Source organism: Sus scrofa, chromosome 8, assembly GCF_054392235.1.
Source record: "Sus scrofa isolate SSC_HxYL_T2T_F1_AM1 chromosome 8, Sscrofa_HxYL_maternal_Yorkshire_Landrace_v2.0, whole genome shotgun sequence".
Classification (NCBI taxonomy): Eukaryota; Metazoa; Chordata; class Mammalia; order Artiodactyla; family Suidae; genus Sus; species Sus scrofa.
The window spans coordinates 87,098,640-87,118,211 of NC_139390.1; the positions used below are offsets into that span (position 1 = coordinate 87,098,640).

The 19,572-nt window shown below is 41.9% G+C and overlaps 1 protein-coding gene across 9 annotated transcripts in view; it reads left to right on the forward strand.

Annotated features, from left to right (window-relative positions):
• Positions 1–19,572, forward strand: part of NR3C2 (nuclear receptor subfamily 3 group C member 2) — a 365,987-nt gene that overhangs the window by 335,779 nt on the left and 10,636 nt on the right.

Consider the following 19,572-nt stretch of genomic DNA (forward strand, 5'->3'; position numbering starts at 1 on the left):
CTTCATTTTGCAAGCAGTTTTTCCAGTGCTGGCTCAAAAAAGTTGTACACAGTCAAGCTAATTTAGGTTTTTTTTTTTTCCTTAATATTTGGGATGTTTCCCTACTTTCTTTTGGAAAATCGATTGCCCAAGTTCAGCCTGTATGATTTCCCCTTTCACATACTTCTCTATTACAGAAATGTTGACAGGCTTGATGCCCAGTATTATAATAGCATTACTCTTGAAATAATGGTCCATCCTTATGAGATTCATTTAAGCCAGTGCAATGGTATGTTTCTGTGAGTTGGTTGATAAAAGAATGTCACTTGCCAGGGTTTTTAGACCAAAGACCCAGTGCATTTCACGTTGGGCTTTGCTTTCTCTGAACGTTTCATATAGGAGTCACATTCCCTTAAGGTAAACTCAGCAGTAGATGGTTTTGCTAATTATCGGTGGCCTAGAAGTATGGTTTAATGGGAAGTCTCAGGGATGAAGGATGATGGTCAACCAGACTTTGGAGAACACGGCAAATGATGTTCTCCACGACTCTCCCAAAAGCAAGGAAGCTAAAACGTGGAACAGAGATCCTCTGTCTACCAGAGAACAAGGAGCACAGTTTCTTTCTTCTGCTGGTTTGGTCAAAAGTTCTTCCTAGTGGAGGAAGGAGAGTGCGTAGGAGGTGCAAGTCTTTCTGGATGGATTCTCCTGTTTGTTCAAATGAGGGCATGGACACAAGTGCAATTTTGACATGAGTACCTAAAGGTCGTCATGTGAGAAGAGATGGTACACTTTGAAGTAGTTTGCATGTAATGAGACTGACAGCAGGAGTTAAAACTTGTTTATCTGCAGCTTTCCGGGGTCTCTGGTCTTTAAAAAGGCACAGTAGGACAGTGGAACCTCTCAGAGGCCTCACCAGCAACCACGGCCTCAAACCATCCTCTGCGGGCTTGTTTTCAACGCCAGCACAATGCTTGGCACAAGATAGGAACTCAGTGGCCAAATGGCTAGATCCTAAGTGATGATTTTCTGCAAAATCCCCCAAGGCAAATCAGTGTCTTTTTAGTATTTTTTTTTTTTTTGGATTGAGGTATAATTGATACAAAGTAAGCCAAACATATTTACAGTGTACCATTTGAGACATTTGACACGCGTATACACCCATGAAACTGTCATCGCAGTCAAGACGACAAGCATCTCCATCATTCCTAGAGTTTCCCTGTGTCTTTTTATAACCTTTCCTGCTACCTACTCGTTGTTCCCCAGTTGCTTTCCATGTTGCTTTCTAGCAATGTAGATGAGTTTAGATATTGTAGTGGTTCCTATACATGGAATCATATATGAAGTCTTTTGTATCTGGCTTCCTTCACTTTGTGTAATTACTTAGGGATTCATCCATGCTGTTGCCATATATCAGTACTTCATTACTCCTCATGGCTGAGTAATATCCCATCATGAAAATATTCCAAGGTTCAGTAGTCCCATCACCTATGTAGATGGACATGTGGGTGGTTTCCACATCAGGGACTGCTACTGATAAAGTTGCACTAAACATCACATGTATGCCTTTGTGTGGACACTGTCTTCTTTTTCTCAAGCCACTATTGGAAGACCTTGGTCATACGGTTGGTGTGTTTTCATTATTTACAAGACTGCCAAACTGTTTGGCAAAGTCGTTAGACAGTTGTGCGTTCCCCTGAGAAGTGTATGTGAGTTCAAATCCACATCCTTGCTAACACTCGGGACCATTAGTCTCTTTAGTTTTAGCCATTCTGATAGCTATGTGGTAATGTGTCCTTGTGGATTGATTTGTATTTCCCCAATGATTGATGATCTTTTCTTGTGCTTATGTACCATCTTTATGTCTTCTTTGCTGAAGTTATCTGTTCAGCTCTTGCTCGTTTTTGAAAACTGGTTTGTTTGTAATTGGATGGTTGAGTGTTGAGAGTTCTTCATATACTCAAGATATAATTCCTATATAAGATATATAACTTGCAAGTATTTTCTCCCAGTCTGTGGCTTCTCTTTGTATTCTCTTAACAATGTCTTTCCAAGACTAGGAGTTAGGAATTCTGACAAAGTCCAGTGGATTGTTTTTTTCTTTTATGATTCATGTTTTTGGTGTTGCAGCTAAGAAATCCATCTCTAAGCCAATGTGACAAAGCTTTTCTCCTCTGTTTTCTTCTAGAGATCACTGTCCTTCACCGACCGATATATAGTATCTCAAAAGTCATTTTTTCACCTATTTTTTCCTGAGCATTTTTGGTTGTTTCTGGTGGAAGGGTAAATCCAATCCACCTTACTCCACTTTGGCTGGAAGGAGAACATTCTTTGGGGAAATGATTGGAATGACTTTAATTCTAAAAATGTTTATTTTAAATCATCAAAAGTGTTTGCTCTTAGAAGTAGCCTAACAGAAGCATCTTGAATGCTCTATTTATATTCCCATCCCAGACAGAACATTGAAAAATGCATTGTAAGTCTAGAGGGACCTTTCTAACATTCACGCTTACTCAGACTTGAGACTGCCTACAGCTTTTTCATTAGAGTAAATTAGTGAGTCAACATTTGTGGAATTTTCTTCCAGGGAACAAAAAGCTACACAAGGACCAGCTCTGTACTTCAGAGCTTCATTCTGGCACCTTGTGGAAAAAGAGCGTGTGTTCCTAAGGGTCACACAAATAAGAACCCCGTGGATGTAAATCAAAGTTGTGCTTAAAGAGCTTGCATAGTACGCCCGCCCTCGGGGACGTAGCCATTGATCTGGGGTCACACGCGCACAACACTCGAGATGCATGGTTTTTTCCCCACATGCACGCACACACGTGTTGGCAGAGCAGTGCCAAGGTGCTGAAAGGAACATTCTCTGAAAGAACAGAACAACGGGTTGGCAGTTCCATATTTGAGTCGGTCAGCACCTTTACTAAATCATAAGCCCTCCAAACATCAATCTTTCCTTCCCAAAAGGTTCCAAGAAAGCAGCTGGGGCCAGGATCCTAGGAAGAGGTGTATTTTTGCATTGTGAATATTTGCGCATTATATGTAAATACAGATCCCTTATTTTTTTTCTAGAAAGAATCGAGAATTACTAGTCATCCTCTAGCCATTGCTTGAAATGGCAGTTAATTTCCTATGAATGTAAGAGGCACATTTCTAATGAATTGATTGGCACCCTCTATTCATTCATGGGAATCAAGGACTATTTATGTTATTATCAGCTAGTAAACATTAAATGATGATATTAATAGTGTTTCTTGGAAGGAAAAAATTGCCCTTGTTCTGTTAAATAGTTTCAGGGTCCTCCTGTTGTAATCGACTTTCTTTCCATAAACGGTGCTTCGTGTCTCGAAAAACTGATGAGCCCACAGAGGATACAAAATAAGTATAAGACACCAACCCCAGCCTCAGATTGCTTAGATTCTAGAAAGAGCAAAGCGCAAGGCAGATGGGAACTCTAAAACCTCCCTCTAAGATGGGTATTAGTCTCATTATTTCCATTCCTATCTTTGTTAGAGAAACAGGTTCCTCCCATTCAACAAACAAGTTAAGTATCTAAAAGCATCAGGCAGTGCACTAAGCGGGAGAGACCCAAGCTGGCCTCCAGCAGCTTTCATTCTGCTCAATCAAACAGCACTGGACAGGGCAGCAGGCTGAGGCCTCTGCAGAGATGAGCACACCAAGACTTGCGGGCTCACTGGTGTTGCTTTTGAGTTGCTGGAAAGTCTTGTGGAGAAGGTCTAGGAACCAGCCGTGCTGGGTAGCGGACATGGAAGGCTCGGGGATGGCGGAGTGGGGTTGCCTTTATTTCATGGAAGAAGAGACAGAAGTCCAGGGAGTGATTTCTCAAGGTCCGTAGGAGCCAGTGGCAGCGGGAACCCTCTTGACTGACTGACTGGTGCTGCCCACTCTACCTATGTGATGAAGGAGGGCTTTAGGCGGATGGCAGCTGGTGGGTTTCAGGCTGGGCTACATCTTTGGGGATCAGAAAGCTAGAATGAGCAACACTGAACACAGCTGCACTGCTCCCCGGCTCCCCAGTCTCCTCGGGCTCTTCTCTGGCATCTTTTGGAAATCTCTTAGGTTTCGTGAGGCGCAGGGTTACAGCTTGAAGGCAGCGATCCTGGTGTAATATTAAAACATCACATGTGTTCAGCAGTTCTCAAAACAAAATATCGTGTCTGAGGCAGCTTGGGTGGAGAGGCTTTCACCTCCGCTGGTGATCATTAAACCTGGCTGAGAACCTACCCATTGCCTGGGTGGGCACCGGCCTGTCCCCTGGCATGACCAGAATCCTGTTCGCATGCGGTTGCCTTCTCTGGTTGCAGAGGGGCGGTGACACTGCCCAGGTAGCTGTCCTCCAGCCAGGGTCTCGAAGCTCAGCTTCCCTTCTGTGAGGGGGAGGCAGGCACAAAGAGAGTGGGACAAGCGGTGAGTCAGGACCTGCCCCGCGCATGCGCACAATGGGAGACTCCAGTCTCCACGTGGAGAGGGCGTTACCGTGCAGCGACAGGATCACCCACAAAAGACACACCGCTGAATGCGCTTGGGACTAGAAAGAAATTATTTTGGGATCCCTGTTGCTCATTTAACAAGCGGGTGCTTTTGCATCCAGGTGGTGATAGTGGCAGTTTCTGTTCTGACTTCACCCGGGGTGGTTTTGAGGGCGATGCAGATCTTTTTCTTCCCCCGACCCTGAAACATGACAGCCCCAGGTAGAGGGGATCCACCATTTGGGGTGCCTGCAGCTTTCATAGCTGATTGTGTTTCACCTCTTTGCACTCAAGGTCTCCTCCAGAAAAGTTCTGAGATCCAAATAAGAGCTCGAGGCAGATTGGTGACCAGCAGCATGGTCTGTGCTACGGCACCAACATTTCTCTCTGTAAACTTGGGCGCTTTGCTTAAATTTTTCAGCCCTCAGTTTCTTCAGCTGTAAGATGGGAATCCTCATCTTCTAGGGAATACTTGAAAGTTGCATGAAATACCAGGTCCTAAGGAAGCCACAGTGTAACAAGCACCTACCCAAAAATGCTAACCCTTTTGCTTCCCCTTTTCCAAACCGAGTTTCCCCAAAACCGTGTCTCTGCACCACCAAAGATCATCATCCATCAGGCAGTTTTAGTTTACCCTCAGCAGAGGCAATTCAAACGAGCCCATAGCAGGTGCCTTCAAGGAGATGACAGCCTGAAGAGGGCAAGACCAAGCAGGGCAGTGGGCAGGAAAGGCCATTCCACAGTGTAAGACAGTCATCTGGCCATGAATCACATAGACTTAAGCCTTTCCAAGTCACTTCCGGTCCCAATGCTCTGTGTGTCCTTCTGGTTACCAGAGGAGGCTGGTGTTGCTAGAACATGTTGGGTGTGCTTGAGATACTTTCTGATTCACTGATGGGATGAAAGGTGTTTGATGATGGAGACAAGGGCAGTCGGCTGTGAGGTCACCATGAGGAGGGAGCAATGTTGGTGAATGAAACCCTTGCCCCGGTGTTGTCACTCTGAATAAGCACTGAAGCCTGGCCGCACTGCCTCAGCGTGTAGAGGGACATTTCTTTTTCTTTCTCTTGCTCTGGTGACCATGAAGTGAGACTGTGTGATTCTCTATGTGACAGGAAGTACTCAGTGCTGGCAATAAGGACCCCCAGGTGTGTATGTACGAGAGTGGGGTGTGTGTGTGTATGTGGGTGTGTGTGTGAGAGAGAGAGAGAACGAGAGGAGGGGGAGAAGGGAGTTCCCTGGTGGTCTGGTGGTTAGGACCCAGCACTTCCACCACTGCAGCCCCATGTCAGTCACTGGTCTGAGAACTGAGATCAAGCCATTGCATGCCGCAGCCAAAAAAATAAAGGAGAGAGGTTGAGATTCAAAATCATATTGTGTCCTCACTGAGTGAAACAACCATTTAGTACAACTTTTAGTGGTATTTCACTGCCTTCTTCTCTGACAAAACCGTGACTAAGAAAGATTCTAAATAAAGGAAGAGTTGTTTATGCCAGAGTCAGCGAAGTGAGCAAAGCCTCATCTTCCAGGGCACCAGGGAGGGGCAAGACCCATTCCTCCTGGAGAAGAAGTCTTCATAGGTAAAGATTTCAGATGAACAGAGTCATTGATGTGGCAGATCTTATTCATTATCTAGTCGGTGAAACCAACAGGCCGATTATTAACAGTTCACGGCATCTCTTTCTGTAGCCCTATTTTTGCGTTTGCCTTTATAAAGTTCTCCTGTCAAGGGCAGCGTGGAGTTCAGACTGCATTGCCCTGGGTGAATTGTGCCCATGAATGCTTTTCATCTAGAAAAAAAAAAAAAATGTGTGTGTGTATAACTGAAGGAAATGCATCAAATATACTTAAAAATGGGGGGAAATGGAAAAATATAGGTAAGAATGTTTTTTTTTTTTCAATATTGTGGATAAATAAGGAAAAGAATGACTTTGGGTATGGTGCGGAAAGGTCTAGATGGTTCCAGGCTTGGTGTGTTTCATGTGCTGGGAGCTGGGCCCACAAGGCCCAGCTGGAAGACGCAAGTCTCTGTAACTTCCAGGGTGCCCTTGCCTGTTGTGTGTTCCTTTGCTCACCACTTTCATGATTAAGGGCACCACTGCTCAGTGATCACAACTGTGTTTCTCCAGGCTCCCTCGTGATGCCCTGGGAGGCCACTGTTTGATGCAGTCGTACTTGTTGAACTTTGCTTTTGTCACTTGTGCTTTTGGTGTCATGTCCAAAAAGTCATTGCCAAGACCCGTGTCAAGGAGCCCTGGACAGGCAGGCACAGGCATGGCCTCCTCCACTGGACCAGGCACTGGGCTGGCACTGAGGATACAGTGGCAGCCAAGGAGACTTGGTCCATGACCTCAGGGTGTGCGGTCTGATGGGGAATAGAGGAGATAAGTCAACTGGGAATTAGAATGCAGCGGTGTGATGGGTGCTCGAGATGGACTGTAAGGCCCGTGGCTGGGGTGTCCAGAAGGTGAAGCAGCCGCATGGAGATGGGCCAGGGCGTGAGATCAGGGAAGTGATCGCTGAGCTGCATCCCAAAGGCAAAGTAGGAGTTGGCTGGACAGACAGAGGGAAGCTAACCCAAGCCAAAGGAATTATTGTCCCAAGGGAGTGGGTGCATGGTGATTTTGAGGAAGGGAGAATTTCCTTGTATCTTAGAGCATCAGCGAGGGACAGAGAAAAGTGAGGATGGAGCACCTGGAGGGAGCTATTGAGGGGTTTTGAGCACATCTGTAGAGAATCTAGGGCTGCTCCTTCCAACATGGTAACCACTGGCCACCCATGGCCATTGACATGTAAATTAAGTAAAATTTAAAATTGAGTTCCTCAGGCCCACTAGCCACAGTTCAAGTGCCCAGCAGCCACAGGTGGCCCATTGCCATCATCTTGGGCTGCGCAGGCAGTCATATTGGACAGGGCTGATCTAGAGAGTCTATTAGAGGAGGAGCAAAGGGCCAGTGAGGATGCTGGTGCAGTGGTCCAAGTAAGAGACTGGGGCTGGGAGCTAAGTTAAAGCAGGGGCAAGGGGACCTAGAGCAGATTCAGATGGTGGAATGGACAGCTCTTGGTGGTGGCTAGGACATGGGGGTTGAGAGAGGAGGGAGGGAGTTTACACTGGCCCCTCAGGGCTTGGAGGTAGGCTGGTGGGTGGGGCAGCACCAGCCCTGGGCAGGGGGAGGCAGGGAAGGAACTTTGTCAGGGGAGATAGGGAGCATGTTTGGGATGTACTGATTGGAGGTGCCCTGTGGAATCCGAGGGCAAATGTCAGGTGAGCTCAGGGCTCTGTGTAGGTGAGGATGATGAAGCAAAGTGCCGATGCTGCCTCAGGAGATACTGTGTGTGGTGGTCACTGATGCCTGGAGCCCATGGTACCACGTGGGCGTCCATGTAACCATGTTGACCTGGACCCAGAGGAAGATAACCACTAAGGGACCCAAAACAGGAAGGCATCTGCAGAAAGTCTGGGCAGGCACTGCTGCTGAAGTGAGATAAGGAGGCAAAAAGAGGGGCACGGGGCAAGCCACAAAATAGTGTCCCCCACTGTGCAAATGAGGGGTCAGGGGGCAGAAGCTGCAGGGAGGTCAGTTAGCAAACAGTCTGAAACTATTCAGTAGCCATAGCAACAAGAAGGTTATTGTGAGGAATAACTGATTGCTTCAGCCTGTGTTAATGCTCACTTGTTTCCAAGAACTCTGTCAGAAGCCACAAAGCAAATAGGACTACAGTAAACTTTATAGAAGGTCAAGGTGTTGTCCAGTAGATCTCCTTAGTAAAACTGCTTTAATAAAATAGAAGTATGAGTCTTTCTGTGATGTGAGCATTTTGAATGTGGTTGAGAGAACTTGCAAAATTTTGTGTTTGTGTTTAAATAAAGCAAACTCTATAAATAACCCCAAATCAAACTCTGTTACGGACCTAGAGCCATGTATGAGTAATCTTGAATTAGTGAAAGCTTTATTATGTATTATATACACATATATAATGTACTATATACATGTGTATAGAATATTTATATTGAGATATGTAGGTAGGTGATAGATACACACACAGGTAGCTAGGTAGATAGGCAGGCAGGTGGATGGATGGATGGATGGATGGATGGATGGATGGATGGATGGATATGAGTATTTGGCACTGAAGAGCTGTGGATACAGATGAGAATTTGGTAACAGAGGCAGCCATGATGCTTCAGAGCTCATCTTGGATTTCAAGTCAACCTTTATCAGTAATGTTAATCCTGAGTGCTTTCTCACCCATCCTTTCACATTACACCATAATTATAATAATAATTTCCAGTTGCAGCCACGAACTTGATCTCCTTTTTTCTTTTGTGTTTGGCATGGTTTTCTGCAGCTGACTTAATGCAAAATCTGAGCTATTTCCTTACCTCCTTAGAAAAGATTGATTTAAAACATTTAAACATTTTCAGTGGCTAGTGTTTGGACTATTAAAGAGAGTGCTTACCAACTGCTGATCAATCACCAGGCAGCATTCTGAGATGCTGTTCTATGTGACTTGAGAGAAATGAGAGGAAAAACTTCAATATGGGAGTTTGTCATTCCTTTTTTTTTTTAATTGTGGTAAAACACACAAACATAAAATTTACTATTCGAATGACTTTTAACTCTACAGTTCAGTAGTAAGTACATTCTCAGTGTTGTGCAAACCATCTCCTGAACTCATCTTGCCAAACTGAAACGCCATACCTAGTAACTCCTGTTTCCCCTCCCCCGGCCAGAACAACCACCCTGCTACTTCCTGTCTCTGAATCTGATCACCCTAGTATTTGTTTTCTTGAGACTGGCTTATTTCACGTAGTATGATATCCTCCTTTGTCATCCAGGTTGTAGCATGTGTCAGAATTTCCTTCCATCTTAAGGCAAATAATATTCCACTGTATGTCTAGACCACATTTGGTTTATTCATTCGTCTGCCAGCAGACAATCGCTTTACCCCTTGGCTATGATGAATAATGCTGCTATGGCCATGGTTGTGCATGTATCTCTGAGACCCTACTTTCAGTTTTAGGGGTATGTTCCTAGAAATAGGATTGCTTGGTTATAGGATAATTCTCTGTTTAATTTTGTCAAGGAACCATCAAACCCTTTTCCAGCTTTTTACTTTCCCACTGATAGGGCACAAGGGTTCTACTTTCTCTACATCCTCATCAACGCTTGTTACTTTTGCTGGGGTTTCTGGATAGTGGCCACCCTAATGGGTTTATCTGTTTGGGGTTTTTTGGTTGGTTTTTTTATTTTTCTGCTTTTGGCTGCCCCCACAGCATATGGAAGTTCCTGAGCCAGGGATCAAATCCAAGCTGCAGCTGTGACCTACGCCACAGCTGCAGCAATGCCAGATCCTTAACCCAGTGCACCACAGTGGGAACTCCCCTAATAGGCTTTTAACTTGTATCTCGTTGTGGTATTGGTTTGCATTTCCCTTGTGATTAGTGATATTGAACATCTCTCCATGTACTTATTGGCCATTTGTGTGTCATCTTTGGAGAATTGTCCAATTTCTTTGCCCATTTTTAAAAATTCGGTTTTTGTTGTTGTTGTTGAGCTGTAGGAATTCTTAATGTGTTCTGAATTTTAACCCCTATCCAATATATAATTTGCAAGTATTTTCTCCCATTGCATGAGTGTTTTTGTTTTGTTTTAGATAAAAAATATATTTCCTTATTTTGTTTATTTTTCTCCCATTCCATGGATTTTTTCTTGGTGTCAAACTTGTTCTCCTATGAACTTATAATAATGGTAGTTTGTTTCTTTTCATCTTTAACTGGCAGAATTAAAAGTTGTGTCTGATCCCAATTTATTTCAAGCGGGGACAAAGGCATTTTTGTTATGATAACCACTCCTTTGGCTTTGTATTTCATTTCATAAGTTTCCTAAGCATACCCATCGAACCTGTGCTGTTATTTACGGCTAGTTTTGGCAATCTGCAAGAGAATGAAGTCCTGTAGGAACGCTGGGTAGAAACTCAGACCTTGCCTTGATTGGGAAGGTTAAGGGAACTGCACATTTCCACCTGACTCCATGAGATTTATGATGTCATAGGATTAAGATCCACTGAAGGTCGGAGAAGCCATGTGCATAGAACATCACATCTGACATCCAGAAATCTCCTCCTAATCTGAAATCTGCCTAGGGAAGATTTTGGAAAATTATCTCATTGTCTAACACCTGTGTCAAGAAATCCCCCTTCTTATGCGGCCTGAATCCCACTTCTTACAATTTAAAATAACTATATAATACCTGGGATTTACCTTGTGCCTTTCTCAGTAAGCTCTGTCATTAAATCCTTCTACTATCTCCATAAGGTAAGGATGAGTAAATGTTACTATTTACACCTCATCACCTCACCTTAATTCCTTTCTCTATAAAAAGGGAGTACTAGTAATATTTACTCATTTTTTATGTTTTTTATAGAGAAAAGGCTTAAGGCAGGGAGTGGCTAAATGCATTCTCCCTGGCGCATAGGGGAGGCAGGCCCAGGAGGCAGGCGCCGGCGAGGGTGAGAAGCACCTGTGGGGCCAACGGTGCAGAGCCAGCCCTGCACCTGGTGAGCCCTGTGGCTCCTGGGAGCTTAGCTGTCACGTCGGGACCCCACACATGAAAGAGCCTCCCTCTTGGTTTGATGCTCTGGTTTGATGCCATCTTGAAATTCTTAGTGGACTTTGAACAAGGGGCCCCCTAGTTTCATTTGGCACTGCGCCCAACAAATAACGCGGCCTGTCCCAAGCATCATGTAATCTATTTATGATCGTGTTGATCAGTGGGGGGATGCATATGAAGAGCAGTTGGCAGCGTGTGGGGCCTGAACACATGTGTCTGTGAGAGGAGGTTGCAGGGCTGTGAAAGGCAGAAGCATCAATGGATCCAGGCATGAGGACCGAAGAGAACAAGACACAGATACACTGAAAGGGAACTTAAAACTCAGGCCAGTTTTGCGGTTTTTTTGGCTTTTAACAAAATTCACTAACTGTCATTATTTAAGCTCCAAGAAAAATCTAGAAGGAACCAAAGTCAGCATAGCTAATATTTTTACGAGCGTACATTTTTTATTTTATTTAAATGAGTTTTAAGATGGTAAGCTAAATGTATTTAATATCATTTAAAGATAGTTGCAAGGTTCCCTGGTGACCTACTGGTTAAGGATGCAACATTGTCACTGAAGTGGGGCAGGATCAGTCTCTGGTCTGGGAACTTCCACATGCTGTGGAGGCGGCCAAAAAAAAAAAAAAAAAAAAAAAAGACATTTGTGTATCTCCTTAATTTATAGTCACTCTTTATATGAAAGTAAATAAGGGAAATGTAAAGCTATTTTTCATGGATACAGTGTATTTTTCTTATCAGGAAATTATCCAGGTATCCAAAAATTATTGATTACATAACACGATTGAACAGTAGTCTAAAATCTTAGAGAGGCTAAAGGTCTGGGGAAAAAAAATTTAAATGAGAATATCTTATTTAGATTAGCATTAGGAAAGTTTACAGGGTTAAACACTCTTAAAAAATCTGCCAATTCCATTTCATTTATTACAAATGTTTTTATATTTTTCGCAATTTTAAACACTATCTAGAAAAAAAATTGTACCTCCAAAGACACATGGAACTAATAGAAGTTTTCAAAGTAAATCACTGCACATTAAACACAAAGGCCGAATTTGACACCCAGAAAACAGCAGTGAAGAAATTTCATAAGGGAAGGAAATGCTGTTAAGCAATAGAAAGGAGGAGCGTTATTACCAGTATTGTTTTAGACCTGGGCTCATCATTTTAAATGACTGAGATGTAAAAGGCTGGGAAGATGCCAGTGGATCAATTTTATTTATCAAGGTCATGGTTCATGGGATTAGAAAGTGTGTATGATTTCGCACATAGCCAGTCATCTTTATTTTTGCAGATTCTGTATTTATGAATTTGTCGACTCGTTAAAATGTACTTGTAACCCTCAAATCAGTCACTACTCAGGGCATTGTCACACTCATTCACAGACATGTACAGAGCAGTGAAAACTTTGTCATCAAATGAGTACGTTGCCAACAAGGTCAAGCAAGGTGACATTCTGCCTTCTTCTTTCAGCTCTCAGTACAGTTAAGTGTTCTTGTCGTGGACTATTTAGTGCCATATGTCTTTTGTTGGTTTGTTTTTGGATTTTTGTTGGTGATTTTTGCTGTTTAAAATTGTTCCTAAATGTACCCCCTCACACACTGTCTTATGTTCCTCAGCACAAGAGGCTATGATGTGCCTTCTGGAGAAAATGAGTGTGTTCAAGCTTCGTTCAGGCATGAGTTCTGTGTAAAGGAATTGGCAGCGTACTTTGAATAAGGCGTCTTTAAAAAGAAACACACATAAAACAATGTCAGGTATTGATTATCTAATGAAAAATGTCATGATCAGTAGCTTGTGGGAACCTAACCCTGCATTTCCCTAGGAGCCGAGGTTCCATATTGGCTAATTTACTCTTGGCCACGACTTTATAGAAAGTAACTACCGCAAAAACGATGAGAATCAACTGTAAACTCCTGAATACATGGCCCAAACTGGAAGCAGTGATGGCAGCTCTCCATGTAAATGACAAATGCTGGAGCCTTTAAGCAGGACAGTGTCTTCAGTTACCTAGTTCAACCCCTTTATGGACAAGAATTCTTTCTAAAGCGTTTCTTAAAGGCTGGGAGGATCTGTATAATATTTGGAACACCAGATCTCGCCACCACCATATCACCTGATTCATAGACTTTCCCCACCACCACCTTTAACATTTCTGAAATCAGGAGACATGTTACTCCTGATTTATTTATTTTCGCAAACACCCAAAACCCGCTCTCCCATAGCTGTTTACTAAATCCCTGGTGTGCCTTTCAGTCCAGGGCCAGCAGTGTTTCCACAAAGGATCAGGTAGTAAATGCTGGAGGCTTTGTGGGCCCATGGGCTTTGTCACAGCTACTCGGGTCTGCCATTGTAGCCTGAAAGCAGCTGCAGGTAGTATCTACATGAATGGGCATGGCTGTGTCCCAGTAAAACTTTTTCATCTAATCATCACATGTCACAAAATACTCTTCCCCCTCCCCCGCCCCCAACCATTTAAAAGTGGAAAAAACAAAAATCATTATTAGGACAGATTTGGCCTGGAAGCCATATTTAGCCAAACTCTCTCATTCCTTCAGTGGCATGATGGAGTCAAAAAAAGAAATTCGGCCACCTTGGTTTCTACTGCAGGATCCTACCTGGCTCAGAAGAGCCCTTGGTCCTTGGCCAATGGCATCTGCACCTCATTGCTCAGTGTTCCTTTTCTTTCAGACATTGAAGTAAAGATTGAATGGCTTAGTCTTGATTTAAGCTTAATCTTGATTTAACCAGATATTAAAGTTGGTAACTTCTAAATATGAATTGGTTTAGATTTTTCCACTGCCTTGTGAAGTATACATTTGCACAAAGGATCTAGGAAATATTGAAAACAAAATTAGCCAAAGTTCATACTTCTATATACAGTAACATGCCAATGCATTTCAGACACAACCCTTTCATTAGATTTCCTTTGTTCAGCAATGTTCTAATTATCCCTTTATCTTTAAGCTCTACTTTCTGCTTTTCCATTGTGTCATTTTTCTTTGTGTTTTTCACATGTACAATAGACCTTATTCACGAGAAGGCGGAACTGCGATCTAGAACGAGGCTCGTAACACAAGGAAACTTAAACAGGGTGGAAATTAAATAAATTTAAGTACAAAAAAAATTAGAAGGAAATTGAACCCATCTTGCTTAGCACAGCAGTGAAGCACCATATTTTGAAGACTGAATATTCATCACTGACCAGAGATCAGTGGCTGGTGTTGAATTTATAAAAATGGTGATGAAGAAGGAATGTAAAATGCAACCTCAAATAACAATCAGATGCTGGTGGGTGGGGGCGGGGGTGAACTTTGCAGCATCTCCTTGGCTTTGCAGGAGATGTTGAGCAGCCTACTTCCCACAGCAGCCCACTTCTGGGCACCTGGTTTAGCCCACCTGCTCGAGCCCACACCAGCCTAAGGTGGGGAACAAGCCCTGTGCAACCACATGGGAAAGCCCTGCAGGGGGTCCATTTGCCCAGCATTTGCAGCAGAGCTCACCTGAGAGCAAGTAGCCCCATTGAGGCCTGTCTCCTGCTTCAGGGGCACACGTGAATCCAGATGTCCGAGTCCATGAGGGCTGGCCCTTGACAGAGGGCAGTTTTCAAAATAGTGAATCAACAAAAGATACCCCTTCTAGATGGCAACTTTGCTGCCAGTGATAATAGCTCAGAGCCCCAGAACACCCCACTAAGTTCCCCAAATGCCTCCTATAAGCCAAGAATTTAGCTGATACACTGAACATAGTCACCACTAAGCTTTTGGCCAAGAAATGCTTTTTGGTGAGGATTTAAAAACCAGTCTTTTGGAATTCCCATCATGGCGCAGCGGAAATGCATCCGACTAGGAAAAATGAAGTTGCGGGTTTGGTCCCTGGCGTTGCCATGGGCTGTGGTGCAGGTTGCAGACTTGGCTCAGATATAACATTGTTGTGACTGTGATGTAGGCCTGCAGCTGTAGCTCCAATTAGACCCCTAGCATGGGAACCTCTATATGCCATGGGTGTGGCCCTAAAAAACAAAAAAAAATAAAAACCATTCTTTTGAGAGATTTTTCTGATGGTACCTTTTTTAAATTGAGCTATAATTGACATGTAACATTGTATGAGTTTAAGATAGAAATGTATGATTACTTTGATACATTTCTATATTGCATAATGATTATGTGATCACTACCACAGCATTAGTTAACATCTCTGTCATGTCACATAATCATTTCTTTTTTGTGGTAGGAACAGTTAAGATCTAGTCTCTTAGCAGCTTTATAAAACAGCATTGTTGCCTATAATCACTATGGATGCATTCGATCTCTAGGACTTAACTGCTGGTTGCAAGTTTGTACCCCAAACAAAATGTCCCTAATTCCCCCATCCCCCTGGGAACCACCACTTTACTCTCTGTTTTTAGGAGTTGGCTGTTTTAGATTCCACATATAAGCAGTAGTTTTTCTGTGTCAGGCTCACCTCACTTAGCATAATGCCCTCATCAAAATTATTGCAAAAACAGAATTTCCTTCTCATGGCTGAAAAATTCCATGTGTGCGTGCGTGTGTGTATTACATCTGCTTCATCCATTCATCTGTTGACACTTAAGTTGTTTCCACATCTTGGCTATTGTGAATGGAGGGACAGCAAACATGTAGAGAACATGTATCTTTTTGATACTCTTTTCTCCTTTCCTTCAGATACATCTGCAGGAGTGGAGTTGCTGGAGCATATGGTAGTTCTGGTTATAATGTTTTGAGGAACCTCCGTACCATTTTCCATAGTGGCCAAACCACTTTGCAGTCCCTGCGAACAGCAGCACAGAGGATCGCTTCTCTTTACATCCTCACTAACCTGTTTCTCTTCTCTTCTTGGTGATCGCATTCTAATAGCTGTTGTCTCTAACAGGTGTCACCATCTGTTATCAGTGAAATACCAATGAGTTGATACTGCATTGTGGTTTTGATGTACACTTCCCTGATTAGTGATGTGGAGCATCTTTTCATGTACCTGTTGGCCATTTAGATGTCTTCTTTGGAAAAATGTCTATTCGGTTCCTCTGCCTATTGTTTAATCAAATTTTTATTATTGAGTTATATGAGTTTTTATATGTTTTAGCTGTTAATCCCTTATCTGATACATGATTTGAAGATATTGTCTCCTATTCTGTACCTATTCTGTGGTTTGTCTTTTCATCTTTTGATTGTTTCTTTCGCTCTGCAAAAGCTTTTTAGCTAGATGGAGCTGTACTTGTTGAACTATGCTTTTGTTACTTGATAAGCTTTTGATGTCATATCCAGAAAATCATTGCCAAAACTAATGTCAGGGAGCTTCTTTCCTGTGTTTTCTTCTATGATTTTGCAGCATCATGTCTTATGTCTTCAGACCATTTTGAGCTAATTTTTGTGAGTAATATAAGATATGGGTCCAGTTTCATTCTTCTATGTGTGATTGTCCGGTGTTCCCAACACCATTTGTTGAAGAGACTATACTTTCTCCATTGAGTGTTCTTGGCTCCCTTGTAAAATATTAGTTGATCATAAATGAAGGGATTTATTCTGGGCTCTCTTTCTGGCCCACCAGTCTATGCATCTATTTATTTGCTATTACCACATTATTTAATTACTGTGATTTTGTAGTATAGTTTGAAATGAAGAAAAGTGATGCCTCTATTTTTCTTTTGCAAGATTGCTTTGTCTATTTGAAGTCTTTTGTGGTTCCATACAAATTTCAGGATTGTTTTTTCTATTTCTATGAAAAATACCATTGGAAATTTGATGGGAATTGTATTGAATTTATACATGGTTTGGGTAGCGTGGACACATTAACAATATTGTTCTTTGATTCATGAACACAGGATGTCTTTCCATTTGTGTCTTCTTCAGCTTCTTTCAACATAGTCTTGGTAGTTTTCAGTGTATAAATCTTTCACTTCTTTGGTTAAATTTATTCCTAATTTATTGTTTTGATCCTATTGTGAATGGGATAGTTTTCTTTTTTTCAGGTTTCATTGTTAGTATATAGAAATACAGTGGACTTCTGTGTGTTGACTATGTATCCTGCAACTTTATTCAATTTTTACTTTTTTTTCCTCTTTTTATGTCTGCATCTGTGGCACATGGAAGCCTGGGCTAGGGGTCAAATCAGAGCTGCAGCCTCAGGCCTACTCCACAGCCACAGCAATGCTGGCTCCAAGCTGCATCCATGACATATGCCACAGCTTGCAGCAAGGCCAGATCCTTAACTCACTAAGAGAAGCCAGGGATCAAACCTGCATCCTCATGGACACTATGTTGGGTTCTTAATTCACTGAGCCACAATGGGAACTCCCTGTTCCATTTTTAAATTAGTTCCTACAGTTTTGGGATTTTTTTTTTGTCTTTAAGATTTTATATATGTAAGATCATATCATCTGCAAACAGATAGTTTTACTTCTTATTTTCTGATTTGGATGCCTTTTGTTTCTCTGTCTTTACTAGTTGTTCTAGCTAGGGTTTTCTGTACTATAGTGATTAAGAGGAGTGAGAATGGGCACCCTTGTCTTGTTCCTGATATTAGAGGAAAAGATTTCAGTCTTTCTTCATGGAATATAATGTTGGCTGTGGGTTTGTGATATGTAAATTTATTATGTTGAGGTATATTCCCCTCTATACTAAATTTGTTGAGGGTTGTTAATCATGAAAGGATGGTGTATTTGGTCAAATGCTTTTTCTGAATTTATTAAGATTATCATATAATTTTTATTTTTCATTCTGTTAATTTAGTGTACTGCATTTATTGAGTTGTATATGTTGAACCATCCTTGCATCCCAGGGATGAATCCCACTTGATTGCAGTGTATAATCCTTTTACTGTAATGTTGAATTTGGTTTGCTAATTTTCTGTTGGGAATTTTTGCATCTGTAGTCATCAAGGATGTTGGTCTATAGTTTTCTTGAAGTGTCTTTGGCCTTGATGTTGGGATAATGCTGGTCTGGCAAAATAAGTTTGGAAGTATTCCCTCTACTTCAGTTTTTCAGAAGAGTTTGAGGATTGACATTAATTCTTTAAATGTTTGGTAGAATTTTATCAGTGAAGCCATCTGGTCTAGGGTTTTTATATTTGGAAATTTTTTACTACTGATTCAGTCTCCTTGTTATTGATTAATTCATATTGTCTGTTTCTTCTTGATTCAATCTGAACAAGTTGTATGTTTCTAGGAATTTATCCATCTCTTCCAGGTTATCCAACTTATAAGCACATTATTGTTCATAGTAGTCTCTTTTGAGTCTTTGTATTTCTGTAGAATCGGTTGTAACTTCTCTTTAATTTCTGATTTTATTTGAGTCTTCTTTTTTTCTTACCTTTCTAGCTAAAGGTTTGTCAGTTTTGTATCTCTTTTTGAAAAACCAATTCTTAGTTTCATTGAGAGTTTTTTTTTTCCCATTGTTTTTCTGGTCTTAATTTCCATTCTGATCTTTGTCATTTTCTTCCTTCTGATATGTTTGGGCTTAGTTGGTTCTTTTTGTTTTCCTGGTTCCTTGAGGTTTAAAGTTAGGTAATTTATTTGAGAAGTCTCTATTTTCTTGATAAATACCTGTATCACCCTAATCCCCTTCCAGAACTGCTTTTGCAATATCCCATGGGTTTTGATATGTTGTGTTTCCATTTTCATTTGTTTTCAGATATCTTTTTTTTCTTTGACTCATTTGTTGTTCAGGAATGTGTTCTTTAATTACTACCCATTTGTAGATTTTCCAGCTTTCCTCTTATTGATTTCTTCTTTTTTTTTTTTTTTTTTGTTGTTGTTGTCTTTTTTTTTGTTGTTGTTGTTGTTGTTGTTGCTATCTCTTGGGCCACTTCCGCGGCATATGGAGGTTCCCAGGCTAGGGGTTGAATCGGAGCTGTAGCCACCGGCCTACGCCAGAGCCACAGCAACGCGGGATCCGAGCCGCGTCTGCAACCTACACCACAGCTCACGGCAACGCCGGATCGTCGTTAACCCACTGAGCAAGGGCAGGGACCGAACCCGCGACCTCATGGTTCCTAGTCGGATTCGTTAACCACTGCACCACGACGGGAACTCCTCTTATTGATTTCTAATTTCATATCATTGTGGTCAGAAAAGATACTTGGTATAATTTCACTCTTTGTAAATATACTGAGACTTATTTTATGTTCTATCATATGGTCAATCCTGGAGAGTGTCCCATGTGCACCTGACATGAATGTATATTCTGCTTCTATTGGATGGAATGTTCTATTAATTGCTGTTAGGTCTGTTTGGCCTAATGTATGAGTAAGGTACAGGGTTTCCTTCTTGATTTTCTGCCTGGACAATGTGTTCATTGCTGCAAGTAGAGTATTTAAGTCCTGTTTAAGTCCTTTAATTGTATTTTGTCTATTTCCCCCATCAAATATGTTAGCGTTTGCTTAATATATCTAGGTACTCTGGTGTAACATGTGAATATATGTACAATTGTTATGTTTTCTTGATAAATTTACCCCTTTATCATCATATATTGACCTTT